The 24,906-nt window shown below is 37.9% G+C and overlaps 1 protein-coding gene and 1 non-coding gene across 18 annotated transcripts in view; both read left to right on the top strand.

The window, feature by feature from the left end:
* The window catches only part of CPNE4 (copine 4), a 694,898-nt gene that overhangs the window by 385,261 nt on the left and 284,731 nt on the right, over positions 1 to 24,906 (top strand). The gene's annotated exons all lie outside the window — the stretch shown is intronic.
* On the top strand, positions 10,965 to 11,071 carry LOC143658103 (U6 spliceosomal RNA). Its single transcript, XR_013163128.1, has one exon. It is a non-coding gene; the product is annotated as a U6 spliceosomal RNA (small nuclear RNA).

Raw genomic sequence — 24,906 nt, 5'->3', positions numbered from 1 at the left:
ACAAAGAGACAGAAGATCTGGGTTTAGTCCTACATGATCTTAGACAAAAGCACCTTTATTGCAGGGTCCCTATTTGTTTCATTCCAGTCTGCTTTGATTTTCTTTGAATCTGTCCTGACTCTTTCTCAATGATGAAGTGATTCTTAAAACTTCTCTTTTCTAGTTCATCCAACTGTCCTCATATAGTTTGCATCCCTTTAATCATTTGAGTTGTCTTGCACCAAAAGACCCCATATACTCAAGAGTTCCCTTAGATTAAGAAGAGCTTAACAGTGATATTTGTTGAAGGTCTAATATAGCCAAATACTCTACAAAGCCATATATATAATATATATAATTATTTTACCTCATACTCATCAAACCCTGTGAAGGAGGAATTATTTCCCCCATTTTCTAGGAGAGAAAATGGAGATTTAGAGGAATTAAGAAAATTACCCAGGACATAGCTTGTAAAAGACAGAATTGGACTCTAGGGCCCACTCTCTCATTTCCATACTACTCCAACTCCCCAAAATATTCATTAATTTCACTTATTTATTCATTCAAATTCAGATTTGCATTGAGTACTTACAATGTACTATATGCTGCTGTCTCTATACTGGAGATTTAGGATATTTTAAAATCCTTTGTGCCTACATTCATATTTTTCAGGCACTTTTTTCCTTCAGGGGTGAATATAGTCCAACATAGATGCCACCAGTGCTTTTGTAGTCTTCTTTGTCTCTATCACAGCCTTCTTTTGGCCCCTTTCATTTTCTTTTTTTCATTTCTGGCTTTACAGAGTGCCCATACAAGACCTGGGGCATGGGATTTGGGCAGTGGGTCTTATTTTGGTTATCAACTGCCATGCTAAAAGAAGATAGCCTATGCCACTGGAAACTGAGCAACAGTGAATCAGATGACCAAGAGCTCGCTGTGTAGTTTAGCTTTTATGAAGCCCAATGTCTGTGTTTCGTATGTAGCTGCTAAGACAAATTCCATACAATGGGTTGACTTCACCACAGGAATTTACAGGCCCACAGTTTTGAGGCTAGGTAAAGTCCCAAATCAAGGTGGTTGCAAGGCATACTTTATCCCTGAAGACTGTGGCATTCTGGGGTTGGCTGCTGGCAATCCTCAGGGTTCCTTGACTTTTCCATCCCATGATGATATCCTCTCCTTTCTCTTTTAGGTTCTGTTAGTTTCTGACTTCTAGCTTCTCATGACTTTCTCTCTCTGGTCTTCTCTATAAGACTTCTAGTAATAGGATTAAGACCCATCCTGATTTGGTTGGCTACAACTAAGCTAAAAGTAACATCCTTAAAAGGTTCTATTTATAATGGGTTCACACCTATAGGAATGGATTAAGATTAAGAACACGTTTTTTCTGGGGTCCATACACCAAGCCACCACACACTGCGGCCTTGGCCAGGCCTTTCTCTGATGACTCAAATCCAGTCTTTTTCCCGGGGAAAGGGTTTATGACCACTCTTAGCCTAAACCTCCGCAGACTGAATGTATTCTTTCCTTCCTGGCACTCTGTTCTGACATATAAATAATAATATTCAAAAGAATTCAGGACATGACCCAGAAGCTGCTGACAGTAGTGGGAGAACAAGCCTATTCTGTGTCTTTCTTCATCTTCACATCCCTCCTGGGACATAGCCCTACCTTAGAAACTTCTACACATAGAACCTACTGTCTTATTATCTGTTGATTCAGCCTCAAAACAGGAAAAACGGTTTTTCCAACTTTTATCTACCATTTCTGAGTATCACTTTAAGGATATGCTACAAGAATCTCTCACATGGTGACCATTTCTCACTGTGAATTACATTTGGAATAATTCATTACTGTGACACCAAAAGCTGTTAAGGAATCTCACAGCAGATGCCTTGTGTGTCTCAAAAGCGTCTAGGTCCCTCATGGAGTCCTGCTTCAGCAAGATCAATCACTCGCATATTCTTTGGATGATAGAAGTTCAAATGTCACATTCTGTGAGAATAGGACTAGAGGTTCCACTTGGGTGAACCTCCAAAACTTCAAGATTCCATGCTGCTGTGAAGAATTTTAGAAATATCACAATTATCTTGTCCCTTCACCAACCCCCACCCCCAATTTGCTGTCTACTCCAAGCCTCCTAACCGAGTTCTTAATCCAAAGTACTGTAGAAGCAAGCAGAAAGAAACTCTGTTTACTTCTCTAGTTTTCTCTCTTGCCTAGTTCAGATCCATAGGAGAAGGAAGCAGACACCCCAAATAAATGGGAAATGTTTTTCTTCTGAGGAGTTTCCTATGCTTAATCTGCTTGTATTTTACAAGTTATTGGATTTCCCTGTGAGAAAAATTTACACAGGGTTACTTATTTAAATATGGATAAATTGAGAGGGAGAGAAATTGAAAGACCTGGTCAGACCCATGGCTTTTGGTAACTTCAGCAGTTCTACCCTCTTTCCCACCATACCCAGCAAAAGAATAAGGCAAGGCACCAACCAGGTCATGTAACCAGGTCACATTACCTTGCAGTAGTCTCTGGAATCCAATAAAGACTTGAATTCCATCCTTTGATGATCCAATTGAAAGCCCCTAAGTCAACTGCCTTTTAAGAGATGGATAGTTCTTTTTTTGACCTTTGAGTTCTGCATTTCTTCCTCAGCCACATTTATATCAAATTCCTGTGCTATTAGAATAACAAGAAAGACGACAGAGAGCAAGTATAATCTGAATAACTTTGGGTTTTGATTTCATGGAGTCACAGGGTTGGATGGAGCCTTGAAACTTCTGATTTGGTAGTTGGTGGACTAAAGTCCAGAGAGTTTAAATGGCTTGCTCAACTGGTTAGCTGTGGAAGCCAAGTTTTCTGTCTTCTAGACAAGTGTTTTTCATCCTTGTGTAGGTTAACATGTTAAAAATTATGAATCAGTATTTGATTCTATACTTTTCCCTCTTAATATAGAAACAGGTTCACATTAATCATTTAATTTAGTCAACAAGAATTCATTGCACACCTTCTCTGTATTAGGTATTAAAGAAGGTGCAGAGAATCACAAAATAGTTCCTGTGCCAAATTTGTACCATCTAGTTAGGAGTTCCAATTTGTACATAATTCTCCATTTCTGTTTTCATTTAAATAACAGAAAAGAAGGAATATCTGGCTCATTGTACCTGACATCAGACTGGAAACAGAATATTATTTTAATATATAGTATTATTTAAATATCATGACATATGTTTATCTTTAAGTGTTTTGCAATGCAGTGGATAGCTGCAACTTGACCTTCATGTCTAACCTTTAAGGAAAGTGTAGTTACAACATGATTTTATAACTCCAGTCATTTTCACATTCATTAGAAAGTGCCTCAATGATGCTCTGAGCTCATCCTCCATTATTTGCTTTCAGGAAAATATTTAATTACCATATGCTCAGTGAAAATGAAAGTCCTGACCCTGTCTGAGAATATTGAGCACATTTCAATCCAAACAACTCATGTAAGTAGTGTCCATGTTGATATGACAGGCTCCAACAGGCTGATCTCTGAACTGTGGTACAGCCAAGTTTGTGACTTGCTAGCAGCAGCACTGTGGAAGGCTCAAGGGCATTGGATTCAGGGAGCTGGTTTTCAAATGCAGCTCTGCCACTTACAGGTTATGGGACCCTGGCCAAATTACTAACCTTAAAGAAACCTCCATTCAATTAAAATAAACTAGCATCCTGCAAGTTTGCAGTAAGGATTGAATGATATGTCAAACCTCTGACATAGTGCAAGACACCTAATAGTCGTCTTTTTTTTTGCATGGACAGGCATCAGGAATCGAACCCGGGTCTCCAGCATGGCAGGTGAGAACTCTGCCTACTGAGCCACCATGGCCCACCCAAGACACCCCATAGTCTTTTAATGAATATTAGTTTCTTCTTCTTTTTCTGGCATAACACAACTTGTGGTGTGTACATTGCTACCTATTTCTGCCTCCTTGTTGAGCAACGGGAAAATTATTTTTGATATCTAGTACTGAAAGAAATCAATAAGCTTAAACATCTAGAAAAGGAATTCTTTCCAAATGATCTCTGAGATAGGTGGATTTTTCAAGACTGCAGGAGTGAGGTGATGACCTAGTTATATGTTACATCTCTGAGAGCTGAGTACCCGCTAACTAAATTTTTTGTCTGGCTAGGCATTTTGTTCCCTGTGCAGGTCATACAAAAGTCAGTCTACTCCCCCAGAGAGACAACATCAACTTTGATGGCTGACTCATGGTCAGTTCTCTTATCACTGTTAAATTAATGAATTCTGAATTACCCAGGAACGTGAGTGTGGGTGGATGTTCAAGGAAAAGAGGAAGGAAATGATTATTTTTCAACCCCTATTCATTCGTCCTTTTGAAGAGTGATCAATTTGAGCAGGGCTAGGGTTGCAGTTGGTCTATGCTCATCTAAGGATCAGGGCAACCAGCATAAAAATCTTCCTTTGGTCAAATTCTTGACAAAGAACCAAATTTTAATACCTACAAAGGAACTCCTGCAAAATAATGACAATATATCTATTATGGCAAGTGAAACAGAAAAGTTGGAGGTTAAAAATAGGTAGTTTAAATTTAGAACTTAAAAAAAAAGACTTTTAATTCACACAGATGGCCCATGCCTCTGCTTCATTGACTTGAATTCTGTTTTATAATCCAATTCCTATGAATTTATAGAATTTTGGAATTAATTGGCTTCCTCTACCTTGGTTATTAGGTATATATATAAAAAGAAAATTTTCCAGATTATTGGAATATTTACCAAGTCCTTCTAATGATTCCTGGAAATGGAACGTAACAATATACAGTTGTTATTATACTTGAGAGATAGTCAAGTCCTTGAAGAGATACTCAGAGTTGGTTTGTCAAATTTTCTTATTTTCCAAAGTACTCTCTCAAATACAGATAAGAGGCATAAGAACACCTGGGGAGAACTAAAGTCTGGAAACCATGATCCTTAAAGGATTCAGACAGCATAAGAATACAGAGTAAATTGATTTGATCTGTGGAGATAAGAATGAGTGAGTAAACTATGTGTGATAATAAGTGTGGGAATTCACATTGCAGTGCACAGCCCTACCCCCTCACCCCCACCATCCCCAATACATTCCAGTTTCCTTTGATGGATTGAATTCTCCCCAATTTGTGTAGTTTTCGTGGGAGAGAAATTCTTTGTGTCCTCATCAATAATGGAAGCCAAAGGGGTGATGCTCTCTCTGTCCTCTCCCTGGTTTACTGTGGGACAGCCAAACAGATGATTTCTCTCTAGACCTTCAATCTTGAATGAGTGGTGAGGGTGGAAGGAATATTTGGAAGTCATTCATCACAATAGCTACATCTGCTTCTGTTTTAGTTTGTAAGCTGCTGGAATGTAATATACCAGACATGGAATGGCTTTTAAAAAGGGGAATTTATTAAGTAGCAAGTCTACAATGCTAAAAGCCATGAAAATGTCCAAATTAAGGCAAAACTATGAAAATGTCCACTCTAAAGCATCCAGGGAAAGATACCTTGGTTCAAGAAGGTCGGTGATGTTCTGAATTTCTCTCTCAGCTGGAAGGGCACATGGTGATATCTGCTAGCTTTCTCTCCAAGCTTCTTCAATGGCTTCCCCAGGGACATTTTCTTTATGCATCTCCAACAGTCTCTGGCTTTATGGGCTCTTTCAGTTCTAAAACTTTTTCCAAAATAGTTCCCTCTTGAAGGACTCCAGTAAGCAACACCTCCTTGAATGGGTAGAGACACATCTCCATGGAAACAATCAAAAAGATCCCACCCAGCAATAGTGAATGAGGATTAAAGAACATGGCTTTTCTGTGGTACATAATAGCTTCAAACCAGCACAGCACCTGTCCACCTTCTCTCAATAAAGGACCACTGGCTTTCTGTTTACTAGCCTGTTGTTCCTAAACTCCTCCAGCCTCTCACTGATTCCCAAAACCAACAGTATTCTCCAACAAATTTCCTTTGCATAAATTAACCAAAGCCAGTTTCAACTGTTTGCAACCAAGAAATCCCAACTTATCTAGACCTTTATTCTAAGCTTGTCTCAAAGTACTTTACATTCCATCAATTAATATGTTGCACTATCAGTGGATAATTTGAAGCTGAAAGGGGCTTCAGCTACCTTGTAATCCAACCATCTCTTTGTTTTGCTCGCCTCTAGGATAAAATGGGACATGGAGAGAAACAACATAGATTACATTTTTAGAAGGTAAGAATACTGTGGCATAAAGGTTAAGTGAGTTATCAAGATACTTGAGTCACCTTTCCCAACAAATGGGAAGAAAGAGGAATGCAGGTCCTTTGAGTTCTGTTTTCTTGATGGATGAGTTTGTGTTGGATAGGCATAGCCATGGTGAAGTAAGAAGTGCTGTTAAAAACCCAACTAGTGGGTGGTGCACCAGTGCTCAGTGGCAGAATTCTAGCCTGCTGTGCCAGAGACCCAGGTTCGATTCCTGGGGCCTGCCTATGTCAAAAAAAAAAAAAAAAAAAAAAGCAAAAAATCCAACTAGTATGGTATAGTCTCCTTTTACCCTCAACTGCTCTCCGGTACTGTCTGTGTCTAGTTACCCGCTGTACTTGTTTCTTCATCTGTAAAATAGAGCTGAACTCCCTCATAGAGTTACTGAAAAGTTTAAATGAGGTGAGTACAGATTTTAGAGTCCAGGCTCTAACAAAACACTTGGAGTTATTTTTAAGAACAGAACTTGTTTTGATGTTAGTCATAATGTTGTAGTAGGATTTTTCTGGACATCGGAATCTCTATTAGTAAAGGATGTTTGTAAGGATTACATATGCCAAGAAACTAAAGCAAACATTATTTGCATAGTATGTATCACGTTCTTAGTGTTGGACATAGAGATGTAACACTTAGATCTGCCTTCGGAGGACTCATTGCCCAGCTGCTGGGAGTACTGGCAGCAGGCAGCCTTCAGCTGTCTGCCCCTTTAGAGATTCCCTCACTGCAGAAAGACCCCTTGCCCAAGGTCATACTCTTCCCTGAGCAGCCCACATCTGTTGATTGATGAAGGTGAGATTAAAAAGTCCCAGCTGTCATCAGTCAGCTCTGTGGGGCTTTTCTTGCTGAAGAGTTCCCATGAGATCAACCAAAGCAATCACTGGGACTTCATCAGAACTCAACTTCTTTTGTCCAATTCTGCTACCACCCCTTCCCTTCCACAGGGGTAGATCCCCACCCCAGGGCATTCTGTGATAAATATTTGGAACACTAAGAAACTGCTTTCTGGGTAATTTAATCTAGAATATCCCTTAATTAGGCATTTTACATTTACTTCTCTTTAAGAACCTTATGTCTATTTTTACCCCATTGTAACAAATGAGGATATTAAGCTCAGGGAAGTAAATTTATCCAAGGAGCACATTAAATGACAGAACTAGGATTAAAATCTAGTTTCAGTTTGATTCCAAAGACCAAGTCTTTCGAGAAATTAACATATCTCTTCTAAGAGCCTCTAAGAAAGGAAATTGGCCTCTAAGAGCAATTTCCTCTCCTAGAATAAGGACATGCGCTCCTTGTTTCTAGAAGGCCCAGAACCATATTCTCCACATAATTCTTGAAGCTGGTTTGGATGTGATTCCCTTTCCTTTTGCCTTTATTTATTAGCATCCTTCTTTACATCATGAGTTAATGGCTATTGTTTTAGCCTAAATTAGCAAGTGTCAGGTTTTACACATTTTCAAAATTTTCAATGTAATCATTTAAAAATAGACTCTGAAATTTTGTTTTCTCTCTGTTGGTAACCATGGTTGCTATGAAGTTCAAGTAATAGATTGTGATGTTTAACACTGAATTAATTACTACTTCTCACTCCCAGGGAACATCTAATTATACATATTCATGCTGAGCAGGATTTGGGTAACTTAAGGAAAATGTGTCTGTGTGTGTGTGTGTGTCCTTACTGTACAAGGTGCATTAGGAAAGGGTCTTGATTATGATCTTCTGGAAGCCTTTTTTTCCTTAACTATAATTTATCTTCGAGATTTGGCCTATATTGGGTTATATTTCCCTTTGACATACTCATATGGCTTTTTTCCTACACGCTAGTGGTAGCCTTTTTTCCTTTATTTTGAACATTATAGTGAGATAAAGCATGAATAATGCTTTTATTCCCCCCATCCCCCAGCCACTTCCTCTCTTCCTCTCAGCCCCATTTATCATGAAATAATGCAATGTTGTTGGAAACAGTACATAGTTTCTGGAGACATACACCTGAGTCTGAATCCTGACTTTTGCCACCTTGACATGGGGCAAATTATGTCAGTCCCAACCTCAACTCCTTAACTGATAAAATGGGGGTGATTTTATCCACCATATACAGTTGTTACAAAGATTAAATTAGATTTTTTAAAAATTAGAGCTGTGCTTCTCAGACGCTAATGGACATGTGAATCACCTGGCGTCTTGTTAAAAGGCAGATTATGAGTCAGCAGGTCAGGAATTAGGGCCCAAGGTTCTGTATTTCTAGCAAGCTCCCAGTTGATGCTGATGCTGCTGGTCCACAGACCACACTTTGAGTAGAGACCACTTAGGTAATGCTGGGTACATTTTAGGAGGTCAATCCATTTGTAGCTATTAGTATGAGCCCTTAATTAGTCCTTATCCTATACCTTTTGGGCAGAAGGGCACAAAATCTATACCTGTTAGCAAGATAGAGAAACCAAGGCACAGGTGAGCAGGTCCTAGAATGTTAGTGCTGTGGATGACTCCACTGGGTTTCTCTGCTGCCTATTGTAGCCTTACCCCTGTGAAGCATCAATTTTTCCCTTGTGTGGGCTGTTGCAATTCCTGTCACTACTAATGGGAGTCCCAAGCATGTGTTGAGGAAAGAACACAAATCCTATGGTGTTTTTATATAATTGACAAATAGAGCTATTCTGTGTTTTACTGAAAAGAAACCAATTTCTTGATACTAACTGTAAGGCATTGAGAAATTTGTTCTTTTTGATGGACTCATCAGATGACTATTTGAAAAAAAATGGATTCAGAGTGTTCATTTGAAAATGGAGTTATGTCTTCAAGGCTTAGAGGACCTAAGTGGTTGAAATTGTGTAAAGTGACACGGGTACATTTTAAGATTAGAATGCAGCCCCTTGCTGAAGAAATTCTAGGATTCTTATAAAACATCGGTTGACAACGTTTCAGATATGGGTAGGCGGTGTTTCTTTTATTTATAGTCTTTTCAGTTAGGGGAGGTAGTAAAATGCTTCTTTGAGAAGGTTGAAGAAGGACTTTTCTGTATTTCTTCTTTCGTGAATCAAGATAATGCTTCTCTCTTTAATTTTATCCATGAACATCAGCAACACATTATGGCATCTCTTGAACCCCCTGGCTTCTTACCTGGAATTTCTGTGTTCTTCTGGTCTTCCCTTTTTTGATCATGCATTTCTTGTTGGCCTTTGCTGCTCCATCTTTTTTTTTGGATCTAGGAACAAGACCAATGCATACCTGTCACTTTTTCTTTGGCCAGTGACATTGCTGGCCCCATGCTCTCCCTCTTCCACACCCGTAAATGATACATGAATGACAATAATAGGCAAAGTTCTTCCAATTTGTCTTGCTTCCTCTATAACCTCTACTGCCTCCTCTCCCGTTAACTAGCCCTCATTTACTGAACTCCAACCACATTGGTTTCCTTGATGTTCCCTGAATATACAAACATGTTCCTGCTTTAGGCCCTTTCCTTTGGCTATTGCCTTGATCTGGAACATTCTTTCCCTAATAGCAGCTTGGTTAACTTCCTCACCTCCTTTGGGTCTTGCCTTCACAATAAAGCCTTCCCTAACTACTGATTTAATGTTGCAACCTGCACATCATGCCCACTCCCATTCCCACATTCTCTGTCCCCCAATCCTACTTTGATAGGGCTTATAACCTTCTAATATAGTTCGTATGCCATAAACTACAGTTCTCATAGATCATTTCTTACCTCCTTACCTCTATTCAACAATATCAGTGTGGGCTGAAAATGTCCTTTCCTCCCACACTAGGAAATAGTCTCAGAGTTAGTTCTTTCTAAACAAAATAGTTCTTTCTAAACAAAAATTAAGGCTGTTCTGTATCTTGATTTTGGAAGTAACTACATGAGTTTACATACTTGTCAAGATTCATCAAACAGTACATATTAGCTGGGTATAGCTCATTATACATAAATTATACCTCAATAAGATTAGTGGTGCTTTTTTTTTTTTTTAAGAATAAAGCCATTGACTTAGCTCACCTCATCAGCTCATGAGGTGAGCTGATATTATAGGGTAGAAGTAGCAATTGGCATTTAGGAGTGTATATTTCTTTCTTGGAAATAGTGTGGACAAAGAGATCAGCACAAATTTATTGTCATGAAAATCACTGCTTCTGGCTTTGAAGGACTAGAGCAAATGTCTCATTGTTAAGCACATCCACAATGTCTGTGTTGGTTCTGCTCTTCTTTGTATTTACTCTTAGAAATCCAAGAACTAGAAATTTCAGGTCAGTTTAGTTTTATGTTTTTCTGAAGTGAGCTGATCCCCGTTTCACTTTTATAAAGGGGTGTGAAAGCTATTATCTCTGAAAATATTCAAATTTCATCTGGGGAAAAAAAATATAAGAAATCCTCATCTCTCCTGTTTGAGAAACAAGCAAGAAAAAAAATAGATTATTGAATTTTTTTCATGTGAATAACTTCTGTAAGGAATGGAAATAGCTAATAAGCCAGGTAGCAAACTCCCAAAATGCACATGCTCAGGTGTCTAACTTGCTCTGCCAGCTACCAACCTTCAATTTCAATTTTGAACTTTTCAAAATGAGTTAGATAAAACTGAGATATGAGATTGCAAGGAAGTAGAGGGAAGACATAAGTCTGAATTCCACTGTTTCTGAAACATCCATGTAGCAGCATGGAAAGTTTGAGAAACCTGTTGGTACCCGAGTACCAATGCTAGCCTTGGTTGTATTAAAACCTATGATTCATGCTTGCTTCGGCAGCACATATACTAAAATTGAAATAACACAGAGAAGATTAGCATGACCGCTGCGCAAGGATGACATGCAAATTCGTGAAGTGTTCCATATTTAAAAAAAAAAAAAGAATAAGAAAACCTATGGTTCTAGGTTTGGAAAAAGATTTAAATACTTAGAGAATCACCTTAGAAGGCTATAATTATTGTGGACATAGGACCTATTTCCTAACTTCAAGCATATTTTTTCCATGATGGAATAGAAGGAAAGCACATAGTAAAATGCTCCATAGTTTGCTTAAACTTCAATTGCTTTAAATGTTATTAATATTATCAAGAGGGTACATCTGCTCCTATCCAGCTTCCTCATGTTGGAATCTTGGGGGCGAACATGAATCTCTAAGATGAATGTGGGCAATCAGGGTCCCCCCAGTGCTCCTGATCCCCATCTCTTACTATCTCCCTGAAGTCTACCCCTTTGCCATTCTTATTTATTGAGTTTTCATTTTCCTATCTTCTTGGGGAAAAGTACTTCAAGAATGCTTCTGTATCTTTCACTTAAGTTAAAATGTTATAAATTTGTCCAGTTTCATCGCCTCACAGCCTAATTTTCCATACCTTTCTTTCTCTAATATCTGGTGATGCTAAATATTTCTGCTTACTTCTGGTAATTTACATCTTATGGCTATTTTTAGATTGCTACCCTGTCCACCTCTACCACCCACTGTTGTTCCCTACTAGGTCTGCTCAGCCAGACTATACATATTTAATTCTTCTAATCTTCCTTTATCCACAAGACTCACCAGTCCCTTAAAATTGTGTTGCATTTCTTCAGACCTCTTCCTGATTGTTGATGCTGTGTGACCCTGAGATGGTATTTGAAGCCACAGCTAACATTGTATCCCATGTGTCATGCCTCTGTTAAAAATAAACAATACAGAAAGGACTCTTGTCGTCATCATTAATGATGTTTGTCAAACATTTTCAGTTTTCTGCCTTCCAGATACACAGTAGGCTTGCACTTCCTGGGCTCTTATTATTGGTTAGAGCATGTGACTAATCCTTACAAGTGAATTATAAGCACTGAATCATTCACAGACTGGCGAAAAACCTTCCAGAGTGCTGTTTTCTCTCTAACACAGTGACTGCCAATATCTGAGATAGTGGCTGCTCTGTTAGTCTGAATCCCTGCGTTGCTACAATGGGCAGAAATCCTACTGCCAACCCATGTTGTCCATAGCAGAAGCAAAGAATATACTTTCGTTGTTTTAAGCATTTGAAATGGGGGGGGGGGGGGGTGTTTGTTACTGTAGAATGACCTAGCTTATCCTGACTGATGCAACTTTAAGGGATATCCTTAGACAGTCTCCACTGTATATAGCTGTCTGTGTCACACCCAACAGCTTGTTATAGCAGTCTTGAGTGTGTGAGCACAGAAATATCTATTGGATGCAATACGATACCAAGCAGATGTTTTTACCTAGACCCTTGCTATTTATCAGTTAGACAACAATGAGGTCCAAAAGAGGGAATACAATTTGAACCTCTTACCAAAGGTGTAGGTGCAGGTAAACAAAAGAAAAGTTAAATACCCCTAAGTCTCCAACATAAAATTTTCCAGATCCTGTCAGGTGTAATTAAGCACATTACATTTGGTTTCAAATGTAACAGCTGCAGGAATGAATGTGTGTTGTCGGATTTCTCTTCCCAGAAGCCACTCTTCCATGGCATGCAACTAACTCCCTCTTCAATTGGCTGCTATTTGATATTTTAATTTAAGAATAAAATCAATGAAATTACAAAGTAGGTTAACATGTTTCTTTCAGTCTTATTAAAATGTTTTAATAACCTACCAAACTACTTTTAAAGAATTCTGACTATAATTTAATATCACCTTGGTTCACCACACTTTAAATTGTGTGTAAATTAAAACAAAAAGAAATGGATTTTTAACATTCCCTTTGCTTCTGTTATTCTACTATAGCAACTGGTCTCATTTCTGTTTTTTTTTTTCTGCATGGGTGGGCACCCAGAATTGAACCTGGTCTCTGGCATGGCAGGCAAGAATTCTTCTGCCACTGAGCCACCATCACACTGCCCTGTTTTCCTTTTAATCTTTTTCCATATAGAAATATGTTTTACATGCTTGAATTTATGTTACACATGGAATTTTTGTTCTTTGTATTTCATCTGCCATTATCTTATGAATTCTTTTCTCTACTTCTACATAGCCTTCACAAATTTTCACCCATTTTCATTGGAATAATACTTTAATTAGGTTGAAATTCTAATTGAGGTGAACCATGTGAAATTACCATTTTATAGGTAAAAAATAGTTAATTGGAATATTTAGAATCAAGAAAATAAAATTTTCTTAACCATTCCTCAGTAGTTGAATATGCTGATTGTTTCTAGGTTTTAGCCTCAGAGTAAGTCTTCATTAATTATCCTTATGCATTTATTTGTAAAACTATTTTCTTACTGTATATTCCTAGATGTGGGATTAATACCTAAAGTATTTATTCTCCCCATTCTCCTCCATCTAGGTATAAACTCTGAGTATCTTTTGAGTTCCACCTCAAATGTTCCCCTATTTGTGAAAGATAGCCAGTGTTCCCCCAACCTCCCTCCCCTCCCTCCCCCCAACATCTTTCATATATAGAACTAACTCTTCCCTAGCTCTGGAAATTTTTAGTGTACATTATCTGCGTTTACTGCAACTGAGGTCCCCTGGCTGTCTTATTCTCCTGTATATCACCAGTGTTGCCAGTAGTGCTTAGAATACAAGATTTGCTCAAAATTTGTTTGTGCAACCCTGGTTGCTTTGACTGAGACTTCACCTTGCTTTGCATCATACTGTGATAAATATTTCTTTGAAATTTTCCTCTTCCAGAGCATTAGTTTTGTAGTTCCTCTTCCCCTACCGAGTTAAATTTCTGTCTCAAGCTTTATTGATTGTTTGGATAGAATTTTACTTCCCAGACTGCATGGGTTTTTTCTCCCAATTTTGGTCAGCTTAGTTTTCATCTTCTCTGTTTCCTCTTGGGAACCACAAATACTGGATCCTAATTGTAGTTCTGGACAATTTAGACTATAAATCAGACATAGGGATAAAATTCTCTAATTTGTTCTGTGTTGACTTGAAGATACTCAGGCAGGCAGCACACTGGAATTTCTAGCGAGGATTATTGATTTCCAAACCTTCACTCATGGACATCTTTCTCATACTTCAATATCAAGTAATACCCTTAACTACTGCCTTTCTGGAAAGTTGTAGTTGTGTGACCTTGGACAATTGCTTAAATCATTTGAGTCTCAGTTTCTCATCAGGATATTTATAGCTACCACATAAAGAAGAGGGAGTTCAGTGAGATAAAGTACTTAAACTCCTTAACACAGTGCCTGGCCTGACATCAGCCCTCTGTAAGTATTGGCGTCTCCTTTGTTTTGGACTGTGTTCATCATGATTCACTCTACTAATTGTCAGTGTGAGGAAATCAACATAATGTCATCCCCCTGGGACACTCTGGGGACTAAGAATTTTAATATAAAGGTTAATTCAAAAAACATTCTTGAGAAAGAAGTGGAGGCAGGATTGGGACAGAAAGCAAATGTGAAAGGGTGGACTTCCATGAAAGCTTTGAGCATATAGTGGAAACTTCAGTTTGTACTGCACAAACTTCCCGCTTGGTTTGAAGTCTTTCTATGAGTTGTCTTTCTCTCATTTATTTTCTCATTCTCCAGATGTTCTAACCCAACATATTTAGATTATTTCCATATATTAACATCTATACATTTATGTTCCATCCACTTCTCTAGCCTCCTGCTTTTGCTCCTCCTTTTCCATTCTTTCTCACTCTCTTCTTTTTCCTCTTTCTCCTTCTATTTAATGTCTTTCCTTCTCTTCTTTCCCTCCCTCCCTCCCTCCCATTCCTACTTTTCCTCCTTCTCCTTTGACTCCTTTTCAATTTGTGTGTATGTGTGTGTGTTTTACAAGAAAATTTTTAGCCAAGCAAGGATGAAACCTACTACTTAAACCAAACTAAGATAATCACTTGATGACCCTAAGTATGACCACTTGATGACCCTAAGTGTGCACTGCCTGCTTTTTCAGTCCAGTGCACTTGGAGTTAGCACTTTTATTCCCCTTCTGTGTTAAATTTACAAATAGCACATTTATTCCCTTTTGGTGTTAAATTTTACAAATCTCTACAATAATCTAACAGGCAGTCATGACCTATTCTCACTCGTTTAAGTGAACATTATAGTTTATGACCTGTGTCCACATTTTAATTCCTGTTACACATGTTCTATTGTTTTAATTCATTAACCCTGGTATATTTTACTTGTCAGTCTTATCTAATTTTTATCACCACACAGTTGTGGGTTGATCCCTCACTTTCAGTTTTCTCCCTTCCTCCCAGATATTCATTGAAGTTTTATGGATTGGGGAAGGGTTGTTTTAGTTTTCTATTGCTAATGTAACAAATCCCCTCAAATTGAATGGCCTGAAACAACATAAATATATCATCTTACATTCTGTGGGTTAGAAATCTGACATACAGCTCACTGGTTAAAATCAAGGTGTTGGCAGAGCAATGTTCTCTTCTAGAGGCTCTATGTAGAATCCATTTCCCTGCATTTTCCAGCTTCTAGAGACCACCCACATTATTTACTGATGCCCTTCTTCTTCCATCTTCAAACCAATAATAGGTCAAGCCCATCTCACATTACATCACTTGACATATTTTTTTCCCACTCTTCCATTTTTGAAGACCTTTGTGATTACATTGGATCCACCCAGATAATCCAGGATCATCTCCTCCCTATTGTAAGGTCACTGATTAATAATATTATTTCCATTTGCAACCTTAATTTCCTTTTGTCATATAACCTAATATAGTCACAGATTCACACATACATACATATATGCATACATGCATATATATGCACTCTCCAAGAAGATGCTCTGTATCATTGGGAAAAATACAAGCTACTTTTACTGAAGACATAAGTTCTGTCCATTTAGAAGCTGTTGAAATCTATCACCTGGGGGAAGTACCTTCCTTCTAGGAAAAATAACTAAAGTTTTTATAATGCATAGTTCTGCTTTTACAAAATCCATGCAACAAATTCTTCTGAAAACATGAGAAAATAAAATTATGCTTGAATTTGATAAAGCAAACTGGCCAGCTATCATGTTTCCTTCATCTTTCAGGATGCCAGGAAGTTCAATACTAAGTTAATTAGATAGGTTTCCTCATAGAAAATTTCTTTACCATTTTAATTTTTTATTTTACAAATAATATGTGAATAATTATACTTAAAAATATTTTAGAGTTTTTACAAATGAACTTATTTTCTAAAAATCCAGATGATCTATGGAAAGGTAAATCTGTTGCTACATTTTGTGACCATTCTTCAATGAAGATTTCTTTCTTTTTTCTGTCTGTTTCAAGTTGGGTAATTTTTCTTGAACTATCTTCAAGTTCACAGAGTCTTTCTTTGGCTATGTCAAGTCCACAAATGACCCTGTCAAAGATATTCCTAACCTCTGTGACTCTGTTTTTATATATATAGGATTTCCATTTGACTGTTTCCTATAGATTCTATCTCACTGTTGTAATTCCCCACCTGTTGTGTGTTGTCAATCTTTAAAATACCAGTAATTACTATATTAAATCTCTTGTCCAATAGTTCTAATATTGGGTCCTCTCCTAGTCTGATTCTTTTGATTAATTTGATTGTTGGAAGTGTGTTGCTTTTTTGTGTGTTTTTATTGAATCATGGACATCTCTGTAGGACAATAGACATGGAGGTAAATATTATTTATATCTGACAGGAAGGCATGCCTATATATCTAAGCTGTAATTATGGGAAGTTGAGTCACACTAGCCAGAAGTTGTTCTTCATTTTAATGTTGTTGTCACTATGATCACCTTCAGCTCAACACTGGCTATAAGTTTCTCTAGCTTTATATCAGTGATAGGCTTTCTGAGTGATTCTGTCTCTCCCCCAGTGGTAGACAGACCTCATTTCCCATCTGCTTTTGCAATGAAAGAGGATTTTAAAAATTTTCCTCAGTGGGTATTTATCTGGGCCCTGTGGACATCAGATTTTACTGCCCTTCATTCAGAAGTTTAAGACTTTCCAACCGCAGAGGTGAAATTCCTAGTGGGGAGTCATGTTTTTCTCACAGTGGTGGGTCCTCCCCTCCAGGCCTGAACTATCGAGGAAGCTTTTTCTGATATGTTGCCTGTCTTCAGAGGTCTCTGGAGAAAGAACCTGTGATTGTGTATGATCTTCCCTTGTTTCTGTGGCTTCTGGCTTATATAGTCTCTACTCACACCTGGTCTTTGGAAATTCGTTAAAAATATTACCTGAATTTTTCTCATCCACTTTATTGGTGGCCCTATCTTCCTCCCACATCCTGCCACAGGTGAGCCAGTGTTTAAACCCATGTGCCCATAGATTTTAGGCTGGTTCATTGCAATGTGACCTTGCTTCTCTAATAGGTTCAAGGAAAGGTATGAATTTGTAGATCATCTAGCTCTTTCTGTTTGTTAGGGTGGTAATGACTCTCACCATGCTATGCAGAAATCTCCAATTCAGTAAAAATGTGAGGAAGGGAAATTTCTTCCTGTATTCTCTTTGATGATTATATTATTCATTCATTCAGTTAATATTGATTAAATATCTTCTATCACACTTCAGGCACTATTCTAATTTTTACATACGTATAGAGAAAAGACAAGCAATGTTCCTACTTTCATGAAGGATCTATTTAGAATCTTTTCTTACTATTAATTTAGCTTTGAAAGTGCATAATAAATTTTTAAAAATATTTATAAAACATATAGATGGAAATGTAGGAAGCACATTATCTCATATTTTGCAGACTAATATGTTCATTGACATGGTTACTTTAGAAGATGATTAGAGAAGGCTGGAATTATACATTAAACAATTCATCACACATCACACATCTCTTTATCTACTCAGGAGAGATTTTGACCTAGACATGAAAGCCACATTATACAATTTCTACAATATCCTATTGATTTTTACAGGTCAGCCATATGCAAAGTGGGAAAAGATAAAGAAATAACTACCCAGAGAAAACAATCACTGGAACTATCTTGGATGCTACCACAGAGTAATTTTCCAACTCATCAGTTTTAAGCCACTGTACTAAAGGAAGTGATAGACAGACTAGATTCCAGATATGAATGATTTCTAATTCCACCACTTTTTTATGGTTTGCTTAGTATAAAACAGTTGTTCTTTTCCATCATTTCTTACTCAAATTAATTATATTCAAATGATCAACATCTTATGATTGCCTACAATAAGTAATAAGGATAGGAGGTGAAGACCAACACATCTTGACTTATAAGGCTCTACTTTGTAGCAGGCTTTCCACGTTATCATATTTAAGCTTTTCAAGAATACTGTAAAGTAGGTATAATTTGTCTTACATCATATATGACAAAATTGAGGGCATATGAAATACTTATAGTGATACAGCTAATCAATAAATGTGTTATTGGCATTTGAGACCCAGAATGTTGTTTCCAAATGTTCTTTCCATTCAACTGGGCTGAATATATTTCCTTCTAATTTTCCCCTTATTTTTACCTGCTAATGTGAAATTTGTTTTATTGAACTTAAGAAAAATGGTGACAGGGGTGCAAGGGTAGTTCACTGGTAGAATTCTCACCTGCCATGCAGGAGACCTGGGTTTGATTCATGGTCCATGCACTTCCCAAAAAACAGACAAACAAGCAAAACAAACAAATGAAAAATAAACAAACAAACAAAAATTCAACAAATGGTGCTGCAATAACGGGATACTCGCATGGAAAAATAATGAAATGTGACCCTGCCATACAGCATACCAAAAAAAGAAAGAAGGAGGGAGGGAGGGGAGGGGGGAGGGAAGGGAGGGAGAGAGGGAGGGAGGAAGGGAGGGAGGGAGGAAGGAAGGAAGGAAGGAAGGAAGGAAGGAAGGAAGGAAAAGAAAAGAAACATGGTGACTATAAAAATGCTTATTTCTCTGAAAATAATTTAATGGCTATGAATCTCAGTCCATCAACTCAAGTAAGCAAGAAAAATAACTTGCTTTATTTTCTATTGTACAATTTAATATCTACTTCCTTGGGCTCCTATCCCACAAAACTGACAGGAAACTTTAATGTCAGGCTTTTTGTGGCTCCTTGATTCCTCCTCATTTCCAATTTAGTTAGTGTCAGAGTTAGGCAAAGGAATAGGGGATCATATAATCCACCAAGATTGATCCTGAGCTGTTCTTTACCCTGGTTAACATGACCTTCAGAACTTGTGGCTTTATGTGGCTTCAATGTCTGGCTTGGAAACATTTGTTCAAGATGTCCCTCCTCCTCGAAACTACACCCACCAAAATCACTTCCTCTCTCAAAATTGTCCGTATCCCCTTCCCCTACCTTCTCCAGGTACTGGCAGCATAGAGTACTGGGTTTCTGATCTCTCAACTTCCATTTACCTCTCTAAATTTGCTCTGAAACAATCCATGATCTTGCCAGGAATTCAGGTCCCCTAGCTCTGGTGTTAGGTACATTTTTCTTATTTTCTTCTCTCTTCTTTCTAACCCTGGAAAACCTCTTGTCAGCATTAAGGGAGCCCCCATCTCTCTTGCTTTTGGGTAAGAAATGTTGCTAAAACCACAAACTTCCTCCCTACTTATCCATCTGCCTGAATAGACATAGGCTTTTGGAAACAAATCCAGAAAGAGTTGCATGCTATTTGCTCTCCTTTTTATATCCAAGACCTGGCTGAATTTGGCCACACAGTATTTAATATCTAATTCATTAGCCACTAGAATTCCAGCTATATGGTAATAAAAGTAAAGTGACTCTGGAATTTCTTGTTTTCCCATTATTTATACACATATCTGGCAGATTGCTTTTTTCCCAAAGAAGACTAATGCTATCTTCCACTTCACGTGGAGCTTCTTAAAGTATGACTTTTCCATTGCCATACCAAGAGGTAGTGTCCATGGCACCTTTTCTTGATCCTGATCAGAGCTTTCTAATTGCATCAAACAATAGAATATAGTGGAGATGACACTATATGGCACCAAAAGCATTAAAGAAGATAAAGCTTTGCTTAACTCTCTCTTAGGACACATGCTTTTGGAACCCAGCCACCATCCTGCGAGGAAGCCCAGGTCAAATGAAGAGACTACCTGTAGGTGTTCTGGCCAGTAACCCCAGCTGCAGTCCCAGCTGACAACCAGCATCAACCAACACACAAAAGAGTGAAGAAGCCTAGCTGAACCTACTCAATTCCTAGTACTGTGAGGGACAATAATAAATGATGGTTGCTTTTCGTGCCGTTAAGTTTGGGGCGGTTTGCAATTTTTTCTGTCTACCTTGCCATACCTATCACATACATCAGCAACATTATACTTCAGACTAGTTATCCAGAACACTTCCCAGGGGCATATACAGCTGTCAATTTTATAGTAGGTATTCTATCATTCATTCATGGGATGATTAAATGGGAACAGGGTACAAAAAAATCACAAAATGGGCAACTGGAATTTTCCTAGCTGGACTCTAAGCAAACGAGAATGGGAAGCACTCAAGGTTGTGCTCCTCAGCAGTTTATGCTGTGCTTATCTGGAAAGTTCTTCTGGTCTCAATGTATCTGTGTTTGGCTGCTGGGGAAAGGGGATGGCTGGGACACATGCTCTCCATTTTCTGGCATAGTCTAGGCTTACTCACATGGCAGTGGAGTAGTTCCAAGAGAAATAGTGGAAGCATGAAAGTTCCTTATAGCCTTGACATAGATATGGCAGATTGCCATTTCTACCACATGGCATTGACCAGAACAAGTTACAAGGTCAGGCCAGTTCAAGAGGTGAGGAGATACATTATACTTTTTCATAAAGAAGAGATTAAAACTCACTGCTTTAGTTTCCTAGGCTGCTCAAAGCAGATACCATAAATAGGCTGGCTTTAAATAATGGGAATTAATTAGCTTATAGTTTTGAGGCAGAGAAGAATGCCCAAATCAAAACATCGTTAAGGCAATGCTTTTTTCCCAAAGACTGGCTGTGGCCGATCCTTGAGTCCTCTCCTACCTGGTGCCTCCATATGGAGGTGTCTGCTGGCCTCTCCCTTTTCTTCCAGCTTTTGTAGCTTCCATCTTCTTGCTTCTATAGCTTTTTCTCTCTTTGTTTGAATTTCATTTTCTTATAAAGGACCAAGACCCATCCTGGGCCATGCCTAAATAGAAGTTACCTTATCAAGAGAACATACCTACAATAGGTTTATGCCCACAGGAATGGGTTAGCTTTGAGAACATGATTTTCTGGGGTACAGATGATTCCAAACCCTACACTCACATTGTAAAGTGGATACAGGGAGGGGTAAAAACAATTTGAGGCCATTTTTGCTAATCAGTTTACTTTAAATGTATCTATATAGCACCAGCTTGGAACAATGATTCCAGGTAACTTTGGGCTATCTTAAACCTTTGAATTACCAACTTCTGAGGGGGATAGAATGCTTTAGTTAAAAGCTGCAGAGTTGAGAATCTATTAAAGTTGCAAACAGCTTCCCCCCCCCACCCCGTGAGAAAAGTATAGAACCAGGGACTTCTCTTTACCAAAGGTTATCATTAGTTTTCATATCTTGGTACATAGCAAGGATGGCAAAGTTATGTTGTAGTAATGAGCAATCCTCAAATTGTAATGACTTAAAGCAATATTGATTTATTTATTGCTCACACTGTATGCCCATCACAGGTTGATTGGGTATCTGCTCTAGGGGACCCAAGAAGCCCAGAACCACCAAGTAGAATTTTGTTGATTGCCATGGCAGAACAAGGAGAGCTCTGGTGGATCTCACGCTAGCAATTAAATGTTCCAGCCCCGAAGTGACACACGTCACTTCCATCCATACATAATTAGTGAGGGCTTGTCACATGGCCCCACCTTATAAAATGAGGACAAGGAATAAAATTTGCTATGTGCCCAGAAGGGGAGGAGACCCTGGAATATTAGATGATCATCACTAATGACTAATATATTAACTTTAGGAATCCCCTGCTTAGGGGCGATGAATAGTCTAAATACTACCATTTGAATTATAGCACATCAGAAAAACCCCACCATCTTGGATTAGATTCATGGTTAATCAAGCTCAGGAGTCGTTCTCTGCAGGTGGCATCATAGGATAGGTGAGGGAGCCTGGTTGTCCTCTAAGACATCTACTGCAAAATATCACGGCCATGCATCCAAGATGTCCATCTTTACTTAACAGATAACAATGTAGCTATACAGTGTGGCTTTCAAAACCTTCCTTGAATCATTTTTTCATACTTTGTCGTTTATAGGCTAACTTTCTTTCACTATCCTACAATTGCTTCTTCCTGTTTTCAAAGTTTTCCTCCTTTTGGGAGGCAAATAAGGCAGTGGAAAGTGTTCTAAACAAAGGGCAGCTCTACTATCAATTAGCTACATGACATTTAGCCAGGCAGTTAACCTCTCTGTGCTTCATTTTTATCAAGTCTGCTCATCTTAAAGAGAGAAAGAGAGTGGGTTAGATATTCTTTAAGGCTCTTTCTACTGGAAAAAGTTATTTGCTTTCATACATATTTCCTCTGATGCTCATGTGAGTGCTAATTTTATCAATAGCCTATTCTAATCTCACATTAAGAAGTTAAAAAAAGAAACTGCCACATAATCTATTTATTCACCTTTACTTTCCCAGAAGCAATAAAGAACAAAATATATTCAATCAGACTATTTTCATTTTCTTCTTGGATCTGTTGCCACTCAACCTAGATGAATGATTGGTGAACATCTACTTCCTTCTGTCCTTATTTTTGGTCTATCTAAATATATTTTGAAAGATATTCACTAGAATGACAATAATGTTACTTTTTGCTGCACAAAATATAGCCTGAATCCATTTTCTCTTTTCTCCTCATCACTACAATTTCAATAATGAACATGTATTATTTGTAATTTGAAAAGAAGTATCCATTATCTCTTAAAAGCTCTTATTAACTATATTTATAGTGTGTGTGTGTATGTGTATGTGTATGGATATATGTATCCCAGATGAGATGTGGAGCAGATGTATCTCCAGGGCATTCTGTACAACAGATGTTCAATATATGTTTGGAAATGAAGAACCAAGTGCTAACCAATTTACTGATAATATAAAATCATAAACTTTCCCTTCAATACTGAGATTCCTGACCTACCTCACAGAACCTCTCAATGATTTTTTAACAAAATGAGCATTTAGCCCTTGTCTTGCTTGGCCAGCACAAACTTTTGTGCTGATTCTGTGAATCAGACTATGGAGGACAATCTGTTAAAAAGACAATATAGAGCTAGATGCTGGGCATCTATTTACAAAGTTGTATACTCAGAGGGGATATAGCTGGGCTTCATTTTTATCAAGTCTGCCCATCTTAAAGAGACAAAGAGAGTGGGTTTCCAAACCACATGTTCCAGAGATATTTACAATTTGTAGTTTCATAATGCTGACACTCCTTGACATATTTCATTTGGCTAAAATCATGTGGATTCTGTTTTTGTCAGGAAATTTGAGTTGCTCAGATGATAAAGGTGATGATAAAGCTCAATGTGAATGGATAGGAAAGGCAGAAATGATATAAACTGTTCAATCTTCTACCTCATGGTGGAAGAGAATTTCAGGCAACCACTTCAATTCCGATAGAACCAATGGATAATCAATTGTGTGTGTGTTTGAGAGAGAGCAAGAAAGAGAGAGAAAGACAGAGAGGTGGGAGAGGGAAGGCGGAGGGAGGGAAGATGTTAGGAAGGAATGGAGAAAGACACAGATTCACTCTAGCTATTGTGAGACGTACAAAGAGATAAAATTAGGTGAGGAAGAGAACTAAGATTTATTAATCAAGAATTATATATATGCCATTAACTAGGAAATGGATATCGTTATCTGGGAGACAGCTATCATAATATCCATTTTACAATGGAGATGGGAGTCACAGATGGGCTGGTTGACTTGTATTAAGTAACTCTCAAAATCAAAATTTAAAATCAGCTGTGGCTTGCTCCAGAGTCTTGCTCATTTCCCATACTGCCTCTTGAAGAACAAGAGGACAAGGAAATAGGTAAAAATGAGTTTAAGTGATGTTAAGTGAGTGTTAAGTGATGACTTTATGGAGATGGGTCATGAGACAATTTAGTGTCTTGATGCTCAGAGACAGAGTCAAACCTGACTTAATTTCTCATTTAGTAAGAGGTTAGTTCTTATTTATGGTTGCCTGAAGTATTTATACATGCTCAACCTTGTAATTGCTTAGGCTTGAGTGTTTTCAAACTGTGCTGTGGGGATAAGCAAAATAGGGCCAGATATACCAAATATGGGAAGTAAATTCTAAAGAAAATGTCACACATACTCCAAAAACTAATATTAGATTTTATGGTGTATTTTACTCCAGTTTCTTCCCATGTACACTTTATTATGAGTGTATATAACTTTACCTTGATTTGTTTTCTTTTAACATTCATTCATAATCAGTTCTGCCCATAACAATCATTTTTATCATTTCATAATATTCCAGCAATTTGAGGCAATAATTTACTTAGCCATTTCCCTATTTTTAAATATTAATGTTTAGTCTAGTTTTTTATAGTTACAGTTAGTGCTGCCATGAACATTTCTTGGCAGAGTGTGTTTTCCCCAGCTTGTGTGGAAGCTTTATGAGAGCAAAGAGTTGTCCATCTTGTGTGTCTTTAGTGCCTGGAACAGAGTAGGTCCCTAACAATGCATTTTAATATCTTTGTAATGAATAGAGCTTTCTTCACTTTTGTATTCTTCACTTAGGAAAAATTCTCAGATATCTGTGCCTTCAGAGTGTTTATATCTAAATTATTTCTTTTAAGGAAGAGAGCAAAACTCATACTCAGTTT

The sequence above is a fragment of the Tamandua tetradactyla genome, chromosome 15 (genome assembly GCF_023851605.1).
Source record: "Tamandua tetradactyla isolate mTamTet1 chromosome 15, mTamTet1.pri, whole genome shotgun sequence".
NCBI lineage: Eukaryota > Metazoa > Chordata > Mammalia > Pilosa > Myrmecophagidae > Tamandua > Tamandua tetradactyla.
Note: the sequence above shows the minus strand (reverse complement) of the source record. Positions and strands in the feature narration are given on the sequence as shown.